This window comes from Strigops habroptila, chromosome 11, assembly GCF_004027225.2.
Source record: "Strigops habroptila isolate Jane chromosome 11, bStrHab1.2.pri, whole genome shotgun sequence".
Lineage (NCBI taxonomy): Eukaryota > Metazoa > Chordata > Aves > Psittaciformes > Psittacidae > Strigops > Strigops habroptila.
Window position 1 is genome coordinate 32,944,934 of NC_046360.1, and position 26,142 is coordinate 32,971,075.

The following is a 26,142-nucleotide window of genomic DNA, read 5'->3' on the forward strand; positions in this document are numbered from 1 at the left end:
GGAACAACTGAAACATATGGCCAAAGTCAGCTGTCTCTTTATTCCAATGCATCAGGATAGGACAAGCTGTTGAACTGATGAGAAAGCTTCTTTATATATATACACGCACCATGTTTCAAGATTAAAACTGGAAGGAATTCAGTTCCACTGATCTTGCATATATATTTGAATGAAGGTGCAGCAAACTGTTAAACTGAAAGCAGAGAAAAAAGCCCCGAAGTTCAACCTTCCTAAATCCATAATAACTGCATCATTATGTAAAAGAAAACAGCAATTCCCTTACCAAAGTGTCCATAAACTGAAACCTTATCAATACTTCCAGATGCTCACTGACTTTATGATACTCTTCAGTTTAATTGCACTGATATAATGGATTGTATTTGCATGGAACAAGGTTTTTTCAGAATCAGGTTTGGGGAGCATGCAAGCACAAGAGAGGGGTGACATAAATTGAGTCATGCTTTTCACTGCATCGTGTTGATTTTGACCTTGTGTTTCTTGAAGAAAAATGTCGAAGTGGCGTTTTCCCAGTCTCTGTGACGTCCTGAATGGTTAATTTGAGAACTTTCTGTACTGTAGCTGCACTTGCTGCAATTTATGCCCTGCAGTGGCAGTTAATACAGTTTTTAGTAAGAAACATCAGTTTATTATGTAACTTTAAGCCAAGAGTTATAATTTTGAGCTGTATTCCTCGAGCTGATTCTCCCCCAGTCAATGGAAAGAGGAGTTTCACCATTAGTTTCAGCGTGAACAGAAAGGCCAACACTCAGTGGGTCTGAAAATCCCAATTTACAATGACTCCAGGGAGAAACGTAGTGCCTGTCCTTGATGTCTTTTATCAGCAAAGGCTTTCTGTCACCAAAATCTAATATTTGCTGGTTTTATCAGCTGTCCTACCAGGATAAATTAATCTGATTGTCCATTCCCATCATTAATTCAATGTATCTGCTTTATTTTATAAAATGCAGCCATCCACAAATGTTGAGGTACCAGTAACATTTGATGGCACCACTGCTCTCTTCCTCCTCTCCCCCAGAAAACTCTGACACCTCCAGGGATTTCTTACCTCCAAACCTTCAATATCCAAACCAAGATACCACTTCAGATGAAAAATACCTTGATTTTGTATTCTTTTTTTTTAGTTATTTAGTTATTTATAAATATATAAAGTTATTTAGTATACGTGAAGGTACCTGTATGACAACCAGTGGCTGTAGCAGAGCTTCCTGCGAGTAACACTAAGTGGCTGTGACCCAGCTTTGCCTTGGTAGGACCTTCTGAAATGTCCACACTAAAGAACGCAGAAAGACCATATTGTCATTGTAGCATGGTCATCATCCCAGGCCAGAGACAGTGATCTTGTTCACAGTGTAAGGGAACAACAGCAGTTACTGGCCTCCTAAGACAGCCAGGAATTTAAGAGCATATCTTCCAGTCCCCCAATGCTGCAGATGTTTTATAAGATATATGGAAAGGTTTTTTTTCCCTGAATTTTTTTGGTTTAAGGCTGTGCTTTTGTGTCTGAAAGTGTTGCTAAACATGACCTGACATGACAGTATCAAAGGAATTGCCCTTCATGTAATATAAAATTTAAGTGAATCTTTTGTGGAAAACATATATGATTATTTTTAAACTGAAAAACAGGACTGTGACAATTTTAAAGTGGGAATAACAGAAAGTATGAATTCTCCTACTTATTTGCACATGCAAGTATTGTCAACAAGACCAAAATTATGATGTGTATTTTGGCTTCTGCTGTTGGTTTGATGTCTTATGTGCTTTTAATAAAAACTAATGGTCCTACATTCTCATTAGATGGGTATGTTTAAGTTCTAACACTCAGCTGGGAAGGAAGGATTGCATTGTTTATTTATAATGGAGAAATTTGTTTGGCATTAGTGCATATGCAAAAACAGAGTTCTGCTTTTGGAAAGTATTGACTAAGTGATTAGCTATCCCAATGAATTTGAATAGAAAAATGCAAAGAAATGAAGAATCTAACTAAAGGACAAAGACAATTTTATAGAGTCAATATTGGGATTGTTGTCCTGTCTCACCTAAAGGAACACATTTTCTTTTACATTCTCCTGGTGGTCCAGCTGTAGTTACTTTCTGACTTACCTCATATTAATATTCTGCAAAGTACTCTGGGAGCTGTAGTTCACAGAGCGCCTTTTTATAGACCACCAGATGTGAAGTATAATCTCTTGGTTCACGTGCTGGCTGGCAGAGCCGTGCTATTTCATGTAGCTCTGTTCGCGTGTATTCATTGTTTTTTGATTGGCTTTCAGTTGCAAATCATGCCTTGAAGTACATTTTGTTGTGTGTTTGTTGCACCACATAGGACTGTGATGAGCAATTATTCTAATGATAATAGTTTCACAAATTCTGAAGCCAGGGAAATGTGGATCACTGTGGTTGTGCACCCACAAAATCCTTCGTTTAAAGTTATGCCATTCATGTTTGCAAAACAGTGGCACAACGTTGTTCAGTACTTTCTTTTTATGGATATATAGGAGAGAAGAGTAAATGCTTCACCCCTGGCAGTGTTCAAGGCCAGGCTGGACAGAGTCTTGGGCGATATGGTCTAGTGTGAGGCATCCCTGCCTGTGGCAGGGGGCTGGAACTAGATGATCTTAAGGTCCTTTCCAACCCAAACTGTTCTATGATTCTATGTAGGCTAACTAGATTGTATAGAGCTGAGGTGCTTCACAGAGGATTAGTGAAAACAGTGTGGTTTTAGTGCATGTTACTGAGGGCTTTCAGCCGAGGCAGCTTTTTCTATGCATCATATATGCGATACTTATGCTATATTACTTAAGTATTTTTGGAAATTGATGGAGTGCTAGCATTGGCCAAAGCTTTCAGCAATCCTAGGACCTGCCAATTCCTTCCTGGAATTGTGTTTCTGCATGAAGTACTCTGCTGAGTGTTTTAGGGCTTTTTTGCATCTTGCCTCTCTGAAGTGATAGTTGCTGTCAGAAATCTAGACCTACATCAGTCTTAGTTTAGCCTGAGTGTGTGTATATAAACATGATACATGTATTTATTTTTCCATTATTTTGAAAGATTCTTGAAAGTGTTTATAGGAAGTGCGTAGCTCTCTGCTTTTCTTTCTCTGGGTGAAGTATTCCCTTTTATTACCATAAGAAAATCTTTAGCTCTTCTCCATTATTGTGTCATTTAGTCATTATAGGCAGATGAGTTTATCTTCTGAAAAGTGCCTTAAAGATGTTAAAGTGATAGCATTACAATTTAAAACCCTTGTGATACTGTCTGTTCTGGTAGAGTACTAAATCTTGCCTTCACATGCGAATGAAAAACAAAGCTTTCACTTGCTTGACAATTGTTGCAAAATATAAGAAAATGCTCACACTTTCATATAGTCATGACTGTGTCATGTCAGTGAAGTTCAAAGAGCAAACCCTTCTATGCACATAGACAACATTTACTTTTGAGATCCATCCATTCCTAGACCTTTGTGGCAAAAAAATAACAAAGGACTCTGTAGTTTCCATGCCATTTACCATAGTGGTGCTTGAATGATCTGGCTTATTCAGGTTTTGAAAGACAAAACTACTTCATCAAAAAAGCCCAAACTTCCTAAATGATGGATCAGAAACACACTGAGAAACATGAAAGGGGTTAGTTTGTGGTTTGTTTTCTTCTGTGCGTGATGGTGTAGCTGACATCTGCATGGTGCTATTTAAGAGGGAAGTAAGAAATGGCCTGTCTGTAGTTTCATCTCTAAATGTCAAAGCTGTAATGAAAGCTGTACAGCAGATGAAGTTTCACAAAATCAAGATCTCTCCTAGAGCATCACAGACATGAAAATAGAGCAAAATTTCATGGTTGAAATGCCATCATCAGGGTTGAAAGTGTCCTCTGTTCTTTTCTTCCAGGTAGACCAAAAACTAATAACTGCATGCTCATTAATTTTCAAACATGTGGTGATGAAGAGAGGGTAATAGTTCTTTCCTCTTTATTTTTTCTCCTGTAGTTTCTGAAATCCAAGTTTCTATCGGGTTTTGTGTATGTGCACATGTAATCAATGCTGCAAACAGCCTAGTCCAAGACCTCTGTAATAATAGAGGAACAACTGCCGAATACGACTTGCCTTTTTAATTATCGCTTCAATCATGGGTACTCAGCGTTTGTAATGGCAATTGATACAATAATCAAGGCATAACTAGGAATTATTGAGTAGCACAAAATCCATCACATTTACTTAGCCTTTATGACCCTTGGGAAAAAAAACCCACCTGTTTTTTACTGAATTATTGTATCCATGATAATTAAGGTAAAACTGGATAAGATCTGGCGACTTCTGGTGCCAGATGCAATCTTTTCTCACCCCGTCTGCCAGGACAGAAGATGCCTAGCCAGCAATATCATGGGTGTTTTACGGGCTATATTTAACTCGAAGGGACTTGATGGGAGGGAGGCCTTGTGCAAGCTGGCTGTCTCTTCTGCATGGAGTTTGCTGAAGCTGCAGCTCAGTTTTGCAGGTTGGATCCTGTGCTGCTCCCACCGCACATGTGTAAAATCCAGACCCTTGTTTGCAAGGTGGTGTAGGGATCACTGACTTCTCAGGCACTTTTGTTTGCAGATTCCGGTCTACAAGTTCCAAAAAATGAAAAGATCTATTTGGAAATTAATGCAAGAGTCCTAATGAACCTGTATCTGTATGTCCTTTCTGATTTTTCCATTGCCTGAGTCTATTAGCCATATGGTAGCTTTTGACTTGCTGTATATTCGTTGTTAGTGCTGTGGGACAACTGGCAAGTGATTTGTTTTTCAAACATCAGGAAGGAAGTTGTTTTCCTTGAAAACCATTTCAGTATCTCTCCATAGAGGCAAAAATAAAGCGAAGGGGTCAGTTCCTACAGCAGTTATTCTATAGTGGCTCTGTTGGATAGAACTGATTACTTACATGGCCTGTGAACTCGTATCACTTGTTTGATTTGAGTTGCATTGTATGAACTGAAACAAAAACCACATCCAGGCTGCTTTGGAATGGAAGACTTCTGCTAACAGTTCAATCTGTTTTCCTTGTTGTTGTTTCCATGTAATGAAAAGATAAATATGCAAACATATTTACTTCATTAAATTTAAACAGTGCCAGGAAAAAGGTTCTGTCTAGGGATTGTGGAAAAATATTGTGAAAATTAGCTCTACATATTTTGCTTTCAGTCAACTCTGTTAATTAGGATCAAAGTACTGCAATTTTTAAAAGTTCTCACTGCTTCTTCCCACACATTTCCATATTTCAAAAAGACGCAGTTAACTAAGTCTGAGGTTGTCGGTAAAGCCTATGGGAATGAGGGTTCATGGACTAATAGCTGGGTACCAGCATGCCCAAAGTGCCCGAAACTGGTGGGATTAGCTTTAGAGTGAGGTTAGGCTGGGCTGTCCCGTGGTGTGGTCACAGGGATGGGAATAGGACAACCCATTCTCCTTGCAGGTTCTCTTCTGGGGGTTGTGTAGTAGTTTCCACTTCGCTCTGATAAGCTGTGAGATTGCTGCTTTTACAGTTGTGAAAACATATCTTTTTGCCTTGTAATTAGCAATGGGATACTTGGAGGAAGAAGGAAAAAATGAATAATAAATTCATTTAGGTTGGTGCTTTCCACCAGTAGATCATGGGTTTTGAAATGAGCTCAACACCAGATGAAGTCCATGAAGTGGTGGTTGTCTGAAAAGGAAAATGAGGCACAGAAAGGTGATGTGCAATCCCAGAGCTGGGGATAGAGCTGCTACACCAGATTCATCACACACAGAGGTGCTCACGCTGTGCTTCATCTGGCTTTCCTCTCAAGCATGAAGACATTTCAATTTTAAGCAGGCACATAGTTATAAAAGGATGTTGAGTCAGCTTAAAAATCATGCTGAGATAAATAATTCACCTCTATTTGCACTGATAACACTTAAAATTCTAAATACTATTTTTTCTGTGTTTGGGTGGATTTATGTAGTTTATGTTGCTGTGTTGCTTTTTCTCAGTTCAGATGTAAGGCTTACTAGTTTCATGCTTTGATATATATATTTTACTTCCCAGTTATCATGCATTAAAAGGCCACAGCATTTGGATTTAAAACATTGTGTGAACTTCTCTGGATTCATTGCTGGATCTCTGGTGCTCAGGCTGTTAGTCAAGGCTTGTTAGAGTTTGGTTTCTAAATGTAAATGTTCTGTGTTTATAAATCCGACACAGAATTCTATACAATGGGCATAGATCTGGCATAATTTAATTACATTGGAAAAGTAGCAGGAGGTTTATTTTGCAGAAGTGTGAGCTCTTTTCCCTCTGCTGAGAAGCCTTTGGCAATCTGCTGGTCCATTCTCAGTGATACAAACCATGCCTTGCAATTCACAATGGTTGGGTGAGTTATTGGATGCATCAGATACATGTTTTCCTGACTCAAGTGACTGACAACAGCGTATCAGGATGGGTCATGAGTGAAGGATTGTTATTACTTAACTGTAGGTGCCTTGGAGCAGGAACCAGTCTCATTATTTTTTGGTAGTACAGCATCTTCCAGAAAGCGGACCTGTTCTGTAGTTTGGCTATAAAACAAGGCCTGCTGCAGGCTCTCGCTACTCTCTACTCGTTTCGTTGGTGGTTACATGCAACTGGCTGCAGAGCTACAACTGTGCCAGAGGAGAGGCAAAGGCATAGACAGGCTTTTGCTTTGAAAATGAGGTAATGGGAAGAGCCTGGCTTTAGTGCCAGAAATCATCCTCTTTTGCATCTCTTGAAACTTCACATCTGTTTGAACCAATCACGTGTTACAAATGCCCGATGGTATTGTCCTCAGCCTTTCTTGGGACACTTGCTGGTGATTTAATCTGGCCAGACACCCATAGCATCTACCAGCCTTCTCTTGTTCCACTTCTAATAACCGTCTTGGGCACAGCTGCTGATATGAAGGGCTGTGGTTTGTGGGTTTTTTGAGGGGTGTGTTTGGTGTCTGATAGGAAGATGATATTCTTGTAAAGTGTGCAGGTCTTTGATTAACTTTTAAATAAAATTCAAAATCAATTTATTTCTGTCTTTGGGTATGGTTTAATGGAAGGTCTATAAGGGGTTGGTCTGTGGCATGAATCATTGCAGTTTTCTGCAGTGAATCCGGGGTGCATTTGTATTCAGACACAGGATTTCTATGTGCAGGGGGAGATTTGCGGCTGATTCAACCTGCATTGAAGCAGCGGGCCATGCATGCATACCTCCTGTTCACATCCCACTTGTGCATTCCCCTCAGCTCCTGGGATCACTGGTCTAGAGAGCATGGCCAAGGTGTCATGGTTGACAGCTCAGGAGCCATGGGTCCAAATCTCAGTGCTGTCCTTGCTTAGCTATCTTGGTTTTAGGAAAACAGCCTTCCTTCCTCTGAGTCCCTTTGCACTTGTCTTTTTTAATAAGTAGGAAGGCTGCTGTTTGTTTCTTGTATAAAGTGTATTGAATTCCAAAGAGTCCATGCTCTATTTAAGGGCTTGCTATGACTTGCTATTTCACCAGAGTGTAAACAAAAAGAATGAGTTATTTGATGTTTGGTAGCAAACTGAGGAAAATTACCTTTAGGTTGAAACAATAAAAGAAAGAATAAATGTGTATTGCATGTTCCTATCTAATAAAAATTAGACATGTGGTTTCTAATCCTCAGCCTGATCTCTCCTGTGTTTCAATTAGTAAGAACAGCTCCTACTCCAGAATACTATTTTAAGACAGAATTAAAAGAACCAGTTGCAGGTGCGTCATCAGTCAGTCTGCGGTAACGCGGGCTGGGTGGTCAGCCTCTGCCTCCTGAGCAGTTTGCAGCTCCTGAGCAGTTCAAGTATGCTGAACTGCAGCGTATGATGGCCGGATGGGTTGGGTAGGCATGGATGCAGGGAGGAACCCACATCTCCAGCAAGGAGAGGGGTGTTAGCAGTGGGGCTGGTGTCTGAGGCTGGCCGGTTTGCCTGGCACAGGCAGGTTGAGGCTGGCTCTGTTGCACAAAGGAGCAGCAGGACACATCATGTCTCTGAGCTGCAGATGGGACATGTCTCATGGCACATGTCATCTGATACGTAGTTCACAGGTTTGCAAAGCTTAGTTGTTGGCAGTGACATGTAAGAAGTCTGGTTGCATTGTACCAAGGCAATGTGTAAACCTGCACTGGAAACCATTGCCTTTATGTGGACCCTCACGAGCAAGGTGTGAAGTTGTAGGCATCAGTTGGAAACAAGGAGCTGAGGAGCGGGGCAGTGAGGGAGCTGGGAAAGCAAACTAGCTCCCTGATTCATCTGTGCTTAGGGAAGTATCCCTGCACATGTGTGAAGGATCTTAAAATCCCAGTGAGAAGGAGATATTCTCCCTGGCTGGGGAAACTGGCGTGGCGTTGAACAGTACGGTGTTTATGGAAGGAGAATGCTCTCACCTTGCAGGAATGAGCCAAGCTCCTAATGCTTTGCAATCACATAGGTCCAAAAGGGCAGAGTATGTGGCATCCCAATCACCTGGCTTGCAAGCTTTTATTGTTATCATTTTTTTGTTGTTGTTGGCTGAGCTCTGTGCAGATGAGTAGATTGCTGCCAAATGTCCTTTATTACTTAGGAGAAGCATCATGCTAGTTTAAAATTAATGACATTTTAGAGCTCGTCCGAATGGATAGCTCACCTTGGCAGACTGGAAGCTGTGATCTGAATTGCTTGGGGTTTAGGTTTAAGTCTACAGCACAACTTTGCAGTGGTCATTAAAATGAAACAGTTGAAAATGGAGTAAATTGCACCAAGTGCATCCTTTGATGTCTAACGGCTGCGTGTCTGCGCCTGGCTCACGTTAACAGCTAGTGTCAGGAGGAGCAGACATGAGGAAGGCGGCATTCCCATGGGTCCGCGGAAGGAGGAGCTTCTAGTGTGTAATGAAATGAGTTGTGGCTGTGGTTGTCACTTTTTAAAATGCTTGTTTTATTCTTCTGTTTATTTTTAAAGAGGACATGAAGGTGGGCGAGGAGAGAGGACAGCTTTGTATTCCTCCTATTTTTGTCAGCTCACGTCTTTCTGAAAATGTCAGACTTACAATTTTTCCTGCAATATCGAAACAGTAAGATTTATCCTGATCATTTTGCCTGCAGGGTTTTCCCTAGAGTTTGCATCACCTAATTTTGATTTAAAATGATCCTTTTCTTAGGCTTGTAAAGAAAGAGGAAGGACCAGAATTACAGCTGTGGTAAATCTGTACAGCTCCCTCGGCGGGGAGCAGCCAAGCACTGGGTTGTTAGTGTGGATGGTGCGCACATACCCATGTCCTGCCAGATCATAAAGCCAGACATCATTTTCCAATTTGAGAACACTGAATCAATGCTATGAAAATAACACAGGGAAGTACAAAACTCCCTCCAGCCACAAGCATTTGTAGGAGTTCCCCTGGGCTCTTGAGGATGCCAGGGAAGGGTCTCTCGGCTTGGTGCCCCTTTGCTCTCATGCTCTCCTTGAACACTTTGAGTGTTTCCATCTTCTTCTGTCTAAAACCAGCACTGTTGTGCTTACGACTCAACTTTTTCAAAGGGAAACCCAGTTGCGTATGGTCCCTCACCTGTGGCCAACTCAGCCCAGATCCTTTCATCCCTTGCGCTTGTATAAATCTGTGTGGCTGCATTGACAGCAAATCCACTTCCACCCCTGAACTTAATGGCATCACTTTACCTTCAAGTATCAATTTCTGTATTACTGGTGTCAGTTTCCCTTATGTTAAAGAAATGTTAAGCACCATTACCATAATCATACATGTCACTGGCAGTGAGCATACCTTCAGAGGTGCCTCAGCTGAGTGCAATGCGAGCTGCCCTCCAGCTACGCAGAACAAAAGGTTGTGTGTTAACAATATTAATGGCTGCATGCAACCAGTGCAGATGAAATCAGGCTTACTTTTAATCAGTCTTCAGGGGTTTCATGTGCTGAGGCTATTTGTTTATAGCGGAGGCCAGATTGTGCCAGAATCTATTAAGCACTGGAAAAATGATCAGTCCTTTTTTTGCTTATTCCTAATGTGAGAAAGAGAGACACTCCATGACAGGGAAATAAACCTGAAATGATACTTTGCAGAGCATCTCTGCAGCCTGAGCGAGGCTGGGATAGAGCGATAAACACCGTGATGAAACTGTAAAAGATCCTTTTAGCATCATTCATCCTACTTACATCTATAAAAATCAAAACTAAGTGCTCTCTGTGTGGTGCTCTGGGGGCTGTGTGTCTCCTAAGGGTGAGAAAGGGATTTTTCAGGTGTAGGTAAAACAGCATCTCATAATTTGCTTGTGGGTTGTGCACTGGTAAAATATTAGTCATTGACCACTTGGGTAAAACACTTCCCTGAGCCAGTACAGCAAGTACTGTTTCCTTTAATAGAGAGCTTTATTTGGAAGGAAGCTTGTCTTCTTGCTGTTTTGTAATTATTAAAAGTGTAGTTTACTATATATCAACTAGAATCTGCTTAACTGTGATACTCTATGGTATGGGGGTACCTTTTAAAGATCAGTTTTATTATACAAATCCATGGAGAAGTTTAAAAATGAAAAGTTTTGATTTTGTAACACTTTAAGAATTTTCGTGTTTCTGCTCTTGCAAAACAAACAAAAACTTCCCACTGAAATGTACAAGTGTACCAAAAGTCCAGGGAAAAATTTCATGTTGGACTTTTTCAGAATAGACATTTTCAAGATCTATATTCAATTTATTCCATTTCTCAGTGAAAATATTGCTGTTCAGAGGCAGTCACTACAATGCGTGCTTCCAGACATTCTGTGTAAAAGCAAGAAGGAATAGCAAAACATTGTGGATTGAGGTTTTTTTGTTGTATTGTTTTGTTTGTTTTTAAGCTGATAATAGTTCTGCAACCTTATCTGCCTGGGCTCAGTACCAGAGGAACTCATTGAAATTTTAGGCCTGGTTTATTCAGAGCAGATTAAATGGTCTGTTCCTAAGGTCAATGAAGATGAGGAAAAAGCAGCAGATAACAATGCACATAGCTGATTACAGTTTCCAGATGATGGTGAATATTGCTTGTCAGAATTGTGCCTCATTCAGGCACCTTCATGTAGTATCCTGAAAAAAGCCAGATATGCTCTTCAAGGACACACACATGTATTTCTTGTTTAGCAAGAGTACAGATCTGAAGGACCAATTTACAGATGAAGCAATGAACTGAGATCTTCTGGTCTTTGAGATGTTTGTCTGTACTACATTGATCAGGCTTTTACCTTCTTCCTTCCTCTCCTATCCTGCCTGAAGTAAGTAAATACAGTGAAGTGTTTAATTAAGAGTCTGAGAGAAGTTGGGAACCAACCAGTTGTGCTGCCAGCCAGCTTCAAAGGGTGAGGGTGTTTTTTTCCTCCTTCTGCAACACATTATCTTGTAGATATGGACTCCAACTGTTTTTCCTTGAAGTCATGTTTTCAGGCTGCCTTATGGTAGCTGCTATCTTTCTTCTCCCTTTGTTCCTTTCTACAGAGTCTTGGCCAACTCCAGGACTACCTGGTGAGCACAAGCATTTCAGCAGGAGACTGTGAATGCAGAGGCACATGGGTTATCTGCACCAGGGTGGCACTGCAGCCATCGTTGCTCTGAGAGGGTGCTTCAGGAATGCTGAGCATCAGGGCTTCTGAGATCCCTGGAGAGAAAGATCTGGAGGGATTTTTTAATTCCCTTAACAAGTGATCAAATATGCAGGGAGAAAAATGACTTATAAATCACTTTATCCTCCTTAAATTATTTTAAAGAAATATTAAGTTAAATCCTAGCAATGCTCTAAGCTGTCTTTCAAGGAATCAAACGGGACAGTAAAGAATGGACTTCCATTTTCACCTATTCAAGGTGATGAATTAGACCCTTTTTTCCTCAATGTCCCATATCCTGCTGCCATCAAGGACAGTGACAAACTCCTATTGACTAAAATGGGAGATTGGTTTGGCCTTTTATCAAGGCTAAAATCTAATTAAGCCTGAAAAATAGGTCTTTGGTTAACTGTACTATGCACTGTGGGTATCACACCTGGCCTGCATATCTTTGCATTGTGCATAGTCAATGTTTGGTTCCTGCTTGAATTTTCACCAGCTTTTTCCCTGTGGCCTGGACACCTGGAGTCTGAGATACTAAGCAGTGGGTCTTGCTGAAAAGGTAGGGAAGATGAGGATGCTCAGTTGACACTGAGGGTGCAGCATCCTTCACCTTCCCACAGTCATGTTGATTGTGCTTGTGTTTGCTGAACAAAGCGGAAAGGAAAGACTTCCTGTCCTCTCCTCAGGACTAAAGCTGTACCCCACGCTATGTACTACCCAGAGCCCCAGCTGCTTGCTTGCATAGGCAGTATAGACTGCCCTCACCCTGGATCAGGGATCGTACTTCCAATGTGGGATGAGAGACAACAATGCCCAGAGCTTATTGAATACTCTGTAATGCAATCCTGAAGTGACCTCAATCCTGCCTCCTGCTTCCTCTCACCTTTCAGGCAAGAGAGGTAATGAGTGAGCAGAGATGAGCAAAGGGGTAGTACCAAACCTCCCCTCTCAGACAGGAGCAAATTAAAGATAACAGCTTATTGCTGAGACTGGAAATTGCTGGCAGGGAGAGGAACAGCTTTACCTTTCAGGATTGCCAGAGGCCCTGCTCTCTCCATGCTCCTCCAGTTCATTTTTTTTGTGCTTCATTTCTTTCCCCAAGTTTAAAATGAATTTATAAACCATTCCTAGAGCTTTCCATACTACAATCTTACCTTTGTTGAGATGTTTCTTACTGCCTACAGTCACATTTAGGCAGTGGTCCTAATTAAAGCTTTATTTGTTCTGGGTATCACCAGCCCTACAACATTATGAAGCTGGGAATGGCATAGGATGAGGTTAGTTTCTTTATTACTCTTTACTCCCTCTACCTTTTATTCTCTTCTCTCTTTTCTTAAGCCTCTGAGGAATTTCGGGAGTAAGTTCAAACTTTTCAGTGTCATAAAAACACTGAGCTTCTTTCCGTTTTTAGACTAGGAAGGAGGTTTTATGGAGGTTTGTGTGTGGTTTGTGTGCGATGGCTCCAGGAGCCAGGATTTTAAGCCAGCTACACAACTGGGTGATCTTATGCCACGATGTGTGTCTATTAACCCATTTTTTGGATAAACCTGCTTTTATTTAAGCATCAAATACCTTATCAGTGTTTACCTTTGGTGTATGTGGATGGCTTACACTACCTCCCAGTTGAGTGCAAATGCTGACATGAAGTAGGCAGCTGTCAGCCATCAGCCCGATTGTTTGGAGAACTCTTCCAATTAACTGTGCTACTTGTGTTTTAGATAACCAATGGAAACTGTGTTTATAGGATATATGTGTGTGTGTGTATTTATATCACCCCTTCCTATACATATTTGCTTCCTATGTTGGGAGGGGGTCGGAAAAAGGGCACTGTTACTCCTAAAGATACATTGGGGAGCAGGGGGGAGAGAGAAGGGCTTAGTCCTCTCCTTTGTGCAATGGTAGACAAATAAAATGGCTTTTATAAATGTTTTCTTCGTGTTTGACCCAGTGGATCCCACTCAGGAGTGTATTTAAGAGGCATACTCCTCTTGTATGCTGTGTCCATCAGGCTTGCTCCTTGCTCCCAAGGATGGCAGATGCATGCCGTCTGCCAGCTCATTAGAGCTTTACTTCTGTGTGTGTGTGTTTATTTCTATATGCATATTTTAAGATGCTTCATGGTGTGGAAAGGAGGAGATAAAAGGGGCTTGTCACATCTTCTTTATTAAAACAACAAAACTGAAAATCCATGGCTGTATATAGACCAAGGATGCACTGGCTGTGGTCAGCATCTCTCTCCTGGACTGTATCAGGCTTCATCCACAGTCTCTGCCTGATGCTTTGTGCTTATTAGAAGCCTGTGCTTATTAGAAGCACTTAATTTCAGAGTGACACTTCATTTTCAGAACTAAGTTGATTTGGAGGATGTTACCCATGTTCAGATCTTTGTGTTTGGTTTTTAATTTATTTTTTCCCTTTTTAGTGGGACATAAAAGATTAAAGGGGGGGGGGGGGAAGGAAGGAAAAAGAGGCTTTTCCCTTTAAAGTAAACCCATTCTTGGGCTTTGCCTTTCCCCCCAGATCTCATTGCCTTGCTGGAGTGAAGCGAGGGGTCCAGCAGCGTATGCCCGCGCTGGTGATGTCCAGGATCATGTGGTTTGGTCCGTGGGTGCTGTGAGCCCGTGTTTATCCAGGGCCATGTGGAGGTGGGCGGGTGCCTACCCGGGGACAGGGGGACAGGAGAAGCCGGGCTCGCACAACAGCCACACTGTGAATAGCCCACATTGAGTGAACTGTCTAACCGGACTAATTTGCTGTGCCTGTGGGCTTGATAAAAGAAGCAGCTGCTGGTGAGGGCTTGCTCAGATGCATGTAGATGAGACTGTGGACTGCCAGAAGGATCCAAGCAGATTTTGATATTCTTCCTTGCTGCATTTCTTCTGGAATCCCTTCCTCCGGCTCCCGTGAAGTTACATTGATCAGGTAAACTGTTTTAGTTCTTCCCTGCCTTTCGTGCTCGCTGGCCAGCGTGCCTGCCTTGCGGGATGGAGAGCTGAATGAACGGGGCTGTGCTGCAAGGGTGGCAGGAACAGCTCTCTTTACAGCAGGCACACATTTTCCCTGCTCCCTGCAAGCTGGCAGTCGTGAGGCTTTGAAAATTGTGCAGCCATGTTACACAGCCACAATTATTTCCCTTCCTCCCCCTCTCCTCCCCATTTAATTTTGCTGTGATCTAAATAAGGCTAAGTCTGGTATTTCTCGTTTGCATCTGTCGATGCACCAGCCAGCCATGTTTTTCATATGATTATGTGCACTGTGTGGGTCTTGCTGGGAACAGCAAAGATGTTCACTGTCCTTTTGGTGTCAGGTCCTTTACATCTTCTCCTGGGGATGGGGGGAAATAATGGGAATATATCTGTAGCATGCGGCATGGATTTTTGTGAGCGCTGGGGAAGCAGTGGGCGAAAGGGCTCGTTTGGAAGCAGGGAGATGATGAGAGCTGAAGGCTCCCTGCATCCCTTCACACACCAAATTTGATTGTTTGTGTTAAAATAGATGCTGCCCCATATTCTCCCCCAGCCCCTGCCTCCTCCCACATTTACATCTATTTTTTTAAGTGTTGATTAAATAAAGCGATGGCTCCTCTGGAGAAAATGAAGAAGAAAAAAAGGATAAAAAGGATGGCCTTTTGTATTGAGCTCTTTTGTGCAGCTCACCCACCCCCCTACAGCTTCCCGGGGTAGTACCAGCAGCCTTTAGTTTAACTGGCTGCTGCCTGCAAAAACAGCCTTGCAGAATTTGGGGGGGTGGTGGGATGGGAAAGGAGAGTGGGAGCTCAGATCGTCTGCTTGCAGTGTGAGAGAGATGTTAAATGGGATTGAGAATCTGCAGACTGGAAAATGCTGCACAGTTTAACGGAAAGGGTATTACCTGCAGGGATTAACCCTATTTACTGACAATCTCTTCTTTTTCTGCTTCTTCACGCTTGCTGTGTAATAGCTGTGGAGTTTCTGCAGCAAGAGCCTGGGTGCTTTGGAGCACAGTAGTGATTTTACCTGACACGGTTAAGAAATGCTCTGTAAATGCCTTTAAAACCTGAGTGTTTCACTTGTCCTCGAAGGAAGCATTGGAAGGTGGTGTTGTCCCTCCCTGCAAGATGTGTTAATCAGCAGGTTATATCTTGTGAAGTCCTGCGAGTGAGTTTAGAATTCACTCACTGTGAATATTTTGCTGCTTTTCCACACTTAAAATGCTCCCATTCCCCGTGTGTCTTTGCAGAATTATTCCTGTAAGTATTGCTGCTTTTGGGGTCGAGGATGGTTAGCTGTTTGGGATTAGTGATTCCTGTGGTCTCTGTTACTGGAGGTGCTAGGTCGCTGAAAGAGCTCTGGCATCTCCTTTTGCATGAGAAAGTGCTAATTTATCTTCACATATACATATAGATAGACAGATATCCTGCCTAAATTGGAGCATTATAAGCTAGTCCTTGCCTGCATTGGAGAGCGGAGCTTCTCTTTGGTATTAGACCCTAGTTTTAGACTTTGCTGTTTTACAAACCTGGGGGAGCACAATACCCTGAGCACACTCACCCACTGGAGAGCAGAGCACTTTGTACAATGGTACTTGTATTGCTTTGCTTCCCCTGCATCTCAAGCTCCTCATCTGTGCAAACTCATAACTGAAAATAGAAATTTGGCCCTACGGTACCTTACAGGCTGATTGCTGTTGTCCCCCACAGTCAGAATTGAGCATATTGCAAATAGCAGTGTGCCAATAGGTCTATTTGAGTTTATAGATGTATCTGAGAGCTGATTTTTCCTACCTTACTGTAAATACTGTAATAAGGCTTGCAGCTGGGTAGCTCTGGACACATACCATCCACCCCTGTGCAAAAATGGGGTTGTAATTATGCAAATGCTTCCCAAAGTTTCAGACAGTGGCATGGGTCCAGACTGTTCCTGGAGGGCTCTGAACCCCAATCCAGCAGCCTGAGCTTTGTTGTTCTCCCAGGATGTCGCTGCCAGATTAATCCCTTTTCTTGTGGGATATGGGCTGAGCAGAGATTGGCTATTGTCAATGTGAATTATGGAGTGGATGAGCATGTCATCTGTTGCTTTTAGTGGTATGCACTATAAAATGCTCGTACAGGCAGTTCAAATAAGCTGAAAGAAGATAAATCTGAAGGAATGAAAACAGTAAAAATTGTTAAACTTCAAGTTGCATATGGGCTGTTTCACCAGAGGGGGATGCTTTGTTGGGATTCAGATGCCTCTAGTAGGATCAGCACATGCAAACATGTCTGACTCGGTTGTCACTAGGGCCAGAAAAATTTAACTAGCAATTTGTTAAACAACAGCAGCAACAAACCTATGGGACAGAAAGACCCTTTAAAATTCCTTATTTCTGAGTAATTTTCCAGTTATGATTTTTTTATCTGCCCTTTTTTTTTAACCTTTGTTTTTCTCCAGGATGAAAGCAGGTGAACCTAGAAAGGAAACACACAGTGAGGTGAACTGTACATAGGCTATTGCCAATCAAAGTGTAAAATATTAAAAATGAAGAAAGACCTCATCTGCCTTGAAGGCATAATTAGAACTAGGGACCAGATTTCAGACAGAGGAGTGGTTTTCAGCTCAACACTGTCCCTTTTAAGCTCTCACTGGTTTGCTCGCCAGTGACTGGTGTCTGGGTAGATACATGGTTGGAAAGCCACAGTTTGCAATATGAGGTGCTGGTTTTCAGCTGTCCCTTCACAGTGTATGCAAAGTACTGGCCTTCATGTGCTTCTGAGGTTTCGGAGGATGGTGAGAATGTCATACCGTTTCTGAGGTTTCATTGTAAAAAGGAAACAAAAAGCTTTTCAAGATATTTGATAGTAATAAGTAAATAAAAAACAAATAAACCCTCCATGCTACTGCCTAAAAAGGGTTTCACCCATCATGATGATCTGCTGTATAGGTTGTCACTCTGCTTAAATTCCACAGCAGAACTGTGACACCATCTGTTCCCTTTCACTGTGTGCAAAAAATGGTTTCCTTTCATTAGCATTAAGCTGCATAAAGAGACTGGAGATCTAGAAATATCCCAGTCTTTCACTGACACATACCTTCTTAAGGCAGAGTTCATTACAAGCATCACTCGTATTCCTAAGAGAGAATGGAGTTTTTGAGTAATATGCTATAAATGTCTTTGAATAGCAATAGCAAGGTGAGGGGGGGTGGAGGAGGGAGAGATTAAAACCCACACCATCCATACATTGCAATGAAACCAGAAAGCTTTCTGAGATATGTTAAGATGATGTTGATTCAGAACAGCTGTCTTTACTATTGCAATCCCTGAAGGCAGTAGATCTGCTGTATGCTAGTGTTGGTATGGGATCTGGGATGCAGTGATTGCCTGGACTTGAGACAGAACCCCACTATGCCTGTCCCCAGTGACTGTCCTCTTTTCACTATAAAGTTAGATCAGGGACCTCTGCAAAGTCCTATGGACATCCCTGAGGATGCACTTCTGTTGTAGAGTTGTGCTCAAAGTTATGCATATTGTTTTCATTGTCTCTTTTCATCAATTGCACCATTTTTTAATGTCATTTTCGTGCTAGCACACTGAACTGTTGGTGAAGACACAGAGATGTGAGTTCAGCAGTGCCCTGTTGCAGGCTTGTCTTCTGGCCACTCTGTTAGGATGACTTGGTACATAAATGCAAGACAGGAGGAATCGGCATCCTTTTTCTCTGAAATGCTATCTATATGTAAATCTGTGGTGCCATTTTTTTTCCCTTTAAAAGTTGAAAAGCTCTTTCAGTTCCTGTTTAATGGTTGCTCCCTCTGAATTACATGAAGCAAAGAGAGAGGTCAGCCAATGCTGTCCTGAGGGAATGAAATCTCTTTTTGTTGTTGTTCCACAAAGCTGTGGCAAATAACATTGGAGATGCAGTGAACGTAGAGTGAAACAAGGCACCAGAATTACACCGCATACCCAGTGGATCGCAATCATGAAATATTAATCAGGCACTGCAGATCTGAGTTGTCATCTCCTCATATGAAACAAGGCACGTGGCCCCACTCTGCCCCTTCCTCCCAAAGGTCCCAGCATTAAAATATTTGTTAGTTGTGATTAATAAAGACACCTGACTGAGCCCTTGTTGACAGGAAGAGTCTCTCAGCATTTTGGGTCAGGTTTAATGATCAAACTTTGGAGCTCGATAAGCACAAGCCCTCACAGAGTACTGGAGGGAGTACAGCATATTCGGTTGAAGCTTATGCCAGCTGGTGAAATTCAATTCCCTTGGATTGTGACTGTGTTGTGCTGTGACTTGAAAAGTGGTTTTTCCCAGTTATCTTTTAGCAATTTCTTTTTCCTTTAAACCCTGTTAGTTCTTCCCATTTCTCTTGTTCAGCAGTGAAAAGAGCAGTGTTGCCCGGGTGCTTTTTGAAACTTCAGTTCTGGTGACATCTCCTATTTCAAACCAATTTAATACCACCACAGCTCATTCTCTACAAGCTGACAGGCTGGGATGAATGAGTCGTTGAGATGTAGGAACTTTGCTTGCCATGCAGTCACAGGGAGAGATAGAAGTGTAGAAGCTACACTCCTTCTCGAATTGGTGGTGTCAGAGCAGCTGGTAGTTTCTCACCCATCTATAAGGGTCTGCTAGTTCTTAGTCGAAAGAGCAGCGTGTCCTGAACCTGCAGCATGGTTCAGCTGGTTATTTTATTCCATATTAAGAGATACTTCGGTCTGTGGGATGTTGCTGTGCATGGCCTGTGTGCCTACAGCTGGAGCTCAGTACAGCAGTATCATGATTATGGCAAAAGAGAAAACAGATACCTGTAGCTGGCTACATTGTGCAAGTCAGTGGAGCAACATGAATCCTTTGCAAAGCAGTCCTGATGTGGGGAGATGCTCTTCTGAATTCTTGCCTAAATCACATTGCTTCAAGTCATGGTTCTTAAGATGACCTACCAAAATAGGAGATCTAATTCATGACAGCAATTTGTGATCCAGTGTATAAGACAGTGATTGGAGATATTGTAAGAGGAGGCAGGACTTGTTGGGGTTTGAGATGCTTGGCTGCAATAAAACTACACAAAGTTATGCCTGTCCTTCCTGTAGTACCCTGTTCTGGTGCAAAAGTCCCCATGATGAGTCTGGAGTGCAGTTGAGCTTTGTGTGAGCAAGCTGCATCCCGCCTCTTTGGTGATGGGTGGGTACCCAGGATCCGGTGGGGTGCCAGCCAGTGAGAAATGAATGGTGGATAGTAGAAGGAAGCTTGAGAAGGGGTAAAGCCGTGATGCTGAAATGTGCCAAATATCCCTAGATTCTACACTGAAAAGAATCAGATCTTCCCCTTCCCCCCAACTAGTGTGTGTGGTGGTGTGTCTTGCAGATGTATTGAAAATCTAAGTTAGAGCTGTGAGCAATTAACACATTTACTGAGGATGCATGGAGAGAAACTGAACTTGCATGTGATCTAGTGCAGTTCTGCCTTAATAAATCTTGGCTATGCCTATGATTTAAAATGGTTTTCTTGACACACAACCATGTTTAAACTCTGGTGGAGGTCTGGTTGTGTGAAGCTGGTGGAGGCTGCTTACCCTCCCGTATTCGAGTAAGTTGCTGGGATGCTGTGAAGCTTCCCATTGAAATGGGTTCGGACTTTGATTCAAATTCAGAGTGGCAGTTTTCACCTTGAAAAATGTGCTTTACCTTCTCTTTAAGGAGATGCTTTCAGGAAGAAAAGAAAAAGCAGTGAGTAGAGTTGAATAGGAAACAGTCATCTTCCCTACAAAGGATTTTAAGATATCTGGAGCAAGAATGGTTTTATAAGTTCAAGACCCATTGCATTTTTTGTTGAAGAAAGATGAGACACAAATGAAGAATAACCGTCCTTGCAGCCAAAACACATGCTGGGGAGAGCATGGGAGAACTGCCCTTTAATAAACTGGTTTTGTGCCTCACATCCAGTTCCTGCACTGCTCAGTAGGGACTGGGTGCGTACAGAAAGGAAAAGGACTGGGTTGACATCTGCAGGAGGTGGGAAACAGCAGGCACCAGGGACTCTTGGAGAAGAGGAGAGGGTGGAGATGAAAAGCGATAGAGCAATGGTTATGATCTGGGGAACATTTTTCAGATGTGAGAAATAAAAGGAGGAAGGGTCCCAGCCTTAAACTTCAGAGATTTGAGATTTGGTTAGAGATTGATTTGAGATTAAAATTCTGTAATCTGAACATATCAGTGACTTGTCTCTGTAATTAGAGCTCATGATACTCTCTTGGATGCCGTATGTACACTAAGACCTCATTCAGAACACTTGAACGCAGGTTTTAGTACTGTGCTGGATTGGGGCCACTGTGATAAATACACATGTTAATGATTTTCCAGGCTTATACTTAAAATTCAGTGCTTGAAGTTTGCAAACTGATTGTGCAGATTGCCAAATTAGGTCCAATTACTCAAATTTAGATGAGCTTTGCATAAAACATACAAATGTGTTCAATGCAGTATTCTGCTTAGGTCTGTGATTTCATTTCACAGGCTTATATTTGCATGAGTTCATTAAAATTGGTTTCATATCTTTCTTTTTCGCTAGCATCGCTTTGAAAAAGTGGTAGTTAAGCTGGTGAAAAATAGTAAAGAACAGGCTTGTAGTTATAAAATGAAGCTAAATGAAGTCATGCAGCACTGCTGTGGCCCATTCTGTCTAAGAGGGAACTTGAGAGCTCATTACTGTGCCCAAAGTTCAAACTGACCACTTTCTGTCAAAGGTTTCTAGTATATCAGTCAATTAAATGAGACCTACTATATGTGTATCCAGTCTCTGTGGTTCAGTTGTTGATTGGTAGGGGAGAAAAACATTTCCACTTCATCAGGACTGCTCTGGTTTGTATTCTAATTAGCGTTTGTTTTTCATATTGAAAATAATAACTTGGACAAGGAAGCACTGCTCCTCTTGTGTTTGTTAATCCTTGGGAAAAAAAGCGAGCCGTCTCTCAAGCTGAACAAATGAGAACATCTCCAGACAGACTAAAGGCTTTAATGAGGTTGTTACCTCTCTCTAAAGCCACCCGACCCTTTCAGAAAGGTGATGGTCTGGCATGTCCTGGAGCATGGAGGCATGCCTGCTTGTCTATATTAATGACTTTGTTTATTGCTGTATAAGATATCCAAGTGCCAGGGTAATATTTATGTTTATTTAGAAGTACCACTTAGTGCTCTGGTAAGTAATGGTTCATTATTTGGAAATGATCTTATCTAGTTCATGGTTCACACGTTAAAAAACACATTTACTTTGCATGCAAAATCATTGGGTTTTTTTAGAAAGAACTGTAATACAGCTATACACACGCATACCATATGTGTATCTGTATTGGCATAAGAATAAGTTATCCATGCTGTGAATTACTACATTTTTAAATAGCAGTTTAAACAATAATGTCCAACAACCTCAAAGAAGCCCCTAATGTTTTAATAAATTGGTAATAAGCTGCTTAGAAATGTATTATAACATCTTAACAGCAACTTGGCGATCAAGATTGTGAACCGATTTTCTCTTGCAAGCAGGTTCTAACCTTCTGCTCTTGCCCAACCTTCTCCAAAGCATGGTTTTCAACTTGAAATTCCTTGTGTGTGATGGGGAGGGGTTGTTCCACCTCTCCCAGTCCCCCATCGACCGAGGGTGATTGCACAAGGTGTTTGCTTTCATTCTCCTGTTTTGTCAAGACATAGCAATTTTGCTTTTGAAACAGTGTTCTGGCTCTCAGACAAAGAGGAGTATGTCAGAAACGATTTTGTATAGGAGAAAATATTAGTGTTTGGTTACCTGCCATGACAGTTACTCAGGTATTTTTAGAATTGTGGAGTTGTTTGCAGGCTGTAAAAATTGGTGAGACAATTCACTCTGACTCCAGTAAACCATGTAAACCTTAGGTACTGCTTGGGTGTGGTAGCTTAAACACATCTATGTAGTCTCTTGGCTTGCAAAAAATAGCCGTGAAAATAGAAACCAATCTCTGGAGAGTCCAGAGTGTCCTGTTTCCCCACTACTTCCCAGTACAACACTCTAAATCTTTGTGTGCTGGATCTGTCTTTGTTAGTGCAGCCCTGTCAGCGTAGGTGCTTGTGGGCCATGCACTTCTCCTAACAGAATGGGAACAGTAGCTCCATTATTTCTGGAATTATTCCTGGTGAATGCTTACATTTCAGCCACTTCCTCTGAGTGCCGCGGTGGTGTCAGCATGAGTTTTTGCATGCGAAGATGTGAGTTTGTATGGAATGCAGTTATATTTTTGTTTCCAAGTTGTCACAACCGAACCAGGCAAGACAGTCTGGGCAGCAATGTCTAGCACAATTGGTTCTCAGTTGCCTTCTCCGTGAAAGCTGTTGCTTATTCATTTGTTTCTCTGCTGTATTTCAGAATAAAAAGCCATAGAAAGTACAGACCTCCAAGTGATAATTGTGTTAAGTTTTGAGGCTGACCTCAGTGACAGAGCTGTGAAACGAAGGGTTGTAAATAAAGGCTGCAGTTATCTTTGGACTATAGTCTTTTATGAACGTCTCAGTGCTTTCACTCAGTCTGTCACTTCTAGCGAGGCACTGATTGCATCGGTTTGAGTTGCCTCATCTAAAACATGATATTGCTGGTTTTCAACCTACCTCCCTAAAACATGGTGAAAGCTGATGGGACAAGCAACGCGTGTTGCCTGCCAGAAGCCCCATGCCATGGGACAGTCTGGCTCCATTCCCGCTTTGGGACCGTGAGGAGTCCCGCTTCTCCAGCACTCGGCAGCGATGATGCATTTGTGCTCAGCGGGAGCCGAGGCATTTGACACCTCTGAAAAATGAGACTTATATCAAATAGCCTGTTCGAGCACTTTATAAAAATGAACTCTTTAGTCTTTGCCATATAAAACAAGACAGCAAACTGAGGGAGAGGAGGGAAAGCCAAGCAGACAGGCAGCTGCAAAGCTGAAGCTTTTCTGTGTCTGGGCTGAGTTTGTTCTGCCAGGATGATGCCCTGCTAAAGAAGCAGGGAAGGCAGTAAAGGTAAGCATGCCGCTGGCTGCCAGCAGACACCAAAGAAAACAGTCACTAAAAAGAACATTTCAGCTGGACTCTTCTAATCAGAAGTGCTCTGAGGCTTCCCTTTGTCTTTGGAGGTCACAAGGGGCTGCCAACTGCAGCTAGTCTGGCCAAAAGCAATGTGATGGAGGGTGACATGACTTGCAAAACATGTTTTGTGGTGCATGGAGGTACGGGCGGGAGTTATGGTCCAGACAGGATGACATCTTCTGAGTGTCACCTCCTTTACAGGGAACAACAGAATGTCTCAGACACCAGGACTGGTTTTGCTGTATGTGTCACCCTAACTTGTATCATGGTGTTTTGTGCTATGCCTCCAAGAGAAGGGTGGATTTAAATGGGTGTTAATGTATTAACTCAGGAATACGGTTCTTGTGATTTCCACCTGGAGATTTACTAAGCATTACCTGTGTTTGTATTGTCAAGACTTGAAATATTTCTTGATCTTCCAGTTTAAGTGAGATCCATCAGGACCATCTGTATTTCCTCCAAAACTTAAGCAAAAGTAACACCACCACTCTCTGCATTTCCGGAGCTAGAAAGATGGGCCATTAGTGTTGTGTACTTGGACACAGCAGAGGCTGGCCTGATTGAATCCAGCTTAGAAGATAAAGTACTGTGAATGCTCATAGGTTTGTTGAGAAATGAGTTAAATGTTTACATAAAAATTCAATTTGTGGAGCTCTTGGAGTGTGGCTTAATGGGCAAAGCATGGGAATTAAGGTACGTAGGTGGTGGTCGTAGATCCGTGTTTCTGACCTTCTTTTGTAACCTTGGGAAGCTTTTCCTTTTCTGTCAAATAGAGATAACAATATATCCCTGCTTTAGTAAAGTGCCTTTAAGTGTACTGATGAAGTGCTACATACAACCAGCACAGGATAAGAGCCTTTATCTGCTGCGTCAGTTATTCCTGTGCTAAGGCTGGCTGCTGGAGGAATAAATAGAACCTGTTCCTCTGCATTAAGTGACTGCCCAAGTTCACGTCTGTTCTGTGTTTAAAAATGCAGTTATATGTTTTAAGGCATACTTCTTTACAAGTTTTGTTATTAAGCACATGTGCCTTTCATAGTGTCATTGGGACCGTAAAGTTTAAATGCTGGATGCAGAAAGGGGAGAACAAGAAAACCTTTTAACCTGTACATTATTAGAAATCCATTTCAGATGATCCCTGTGGAAATGTTACTGATTGTTTAGTTTCTGAAGGCAGACAGTAACTAGTCATGATTTTCTCCAGAAAGGAAATAATATGAACTGTGCAAAGCCTAATGAAGGGGAAGTAGCTGATTTATTGTGAACATTTATAGCTTTCTGATGTTGCTTGGGTTTTATGTTAATCTGGCTGTGCAGACAGTGTGTTGGGAATAATTGAGAAACATGGAGGATAGAGTAGTTTTTGTAGTCCATAAATTATTATCTAGTGAGTGTGTAGGTTATAACCTTGATCAACAACAGCACCAGTTTCTTTTAAAACTTTTCCGGAGTTTTCGCCACTTTGATATATAAAGTTATGAGATATAATAGAGTTTTCAGAATAGAGTTGTGCCTATACAAGATTGCTTCAAGGAGGGCTTCCTTTAAACCTCAAGAAGAGAGGTCAGAAGAAAGCAAAAAATGAAAGAAAACCCAGCCTATGTATAGAGGAAATTCTCTCATTTGAATTCTGAGCATAGCTTTCTTTAGTTATAGCAGAGATACAATGGCAATGCCACTGCTGTGTTTGCTGCTATTGCAGAAACTGGAATGCCACATAAGACCTTCCATGCTGGGAATGATCAAAAGTCCCCCCAGGTTTTTGGCTTGTCCTTTGGTCTTAAAACGCCTTTTGAAGAGAACATATGTGGAAGAAGTAAGAGCAGAGGACAAGGTGCCAAGGTTTCTGCCGCGGTGCCTAACTGCTGCTGAATTTCAGGAGCAGCTGGGTACAGCAGGAGGTGAGCACCTTTGGGCAGCCTTTGAGATGGCTTCCAAAGCTCTGCTCTACAATTGGCTTTGCTACACATTTGTCATAAAATCCTTTTATTTTCTTCCTGGTCTTCATCTTTACAGGTGCACATGAATAGTGAATTATGCATGATCCACAGGTTGCTTCCATATTGACCCCAGGTTAGAAAGAAGCAGCCATGCTGCTCCTAAATAACTTTTACTGGGGGTTCTGCTGCAGTCTTTTGTGGGGGGAGCACTGCAGCATGTACCAAGCTGAAACCTGTGCCTGCAACATCTCTATATTAACAGGAATTAACACGTAAAAAAGGGATTTTAAAGATTCACTATGTAAATTAATCCTAGGCTTCAGAGGAAGACTGGCCTTTCTGTGTTAAATATGCTTTTGTGGAGTAAAACATGTGTTGGTGTGTAATTGTGTAGCAAGTATGTGGTCATGGTAACTGAGGTACCTTTATCATATATGTTTGAAATCACCATCTCAACCGGACTTTGAAGGACAGGAAAACAAAAAAATGGTCTCTGGCAAAAGAAAATTCTTCTTTCCTGCTTTCTTTTACATGAAAATTAATCTTTTACATGACAT

At 41.9% G+C, this 26,142-nt stretch overlaps 1 protein-coding gene across 27 annotated transcripts in view; it reads left to right on the top strand.

Moving 5' to 3' along the window:
• The window catches only part of MAGI1 (membrane associated guanylate kinase, WW and PDZ domain containing 1), a 340,411-nt gene that overhangs the window by 199,286 nt on the left and 114,983 nt on the right, over positions 1 to 26,142 (top strand). For 3 of the 27 annotated variants that reach the window (XM_030501203.1, XM_030501204.1, XM_030501205.1), the window contains exon 1: positions 14,179 to 14,516. The exons of the other annotated variants lie outside the window; for them this stretch is intronic. The gene's annotated coding sequence lies outside the window, so the exon portion shown is untranslated. Of the gene's footprint in view, positions 1 to 14,178; positions 14,517 to 26,142 lie in introns of those variants that run through there. 27 annotated transcript variants of the gene reach the window in all.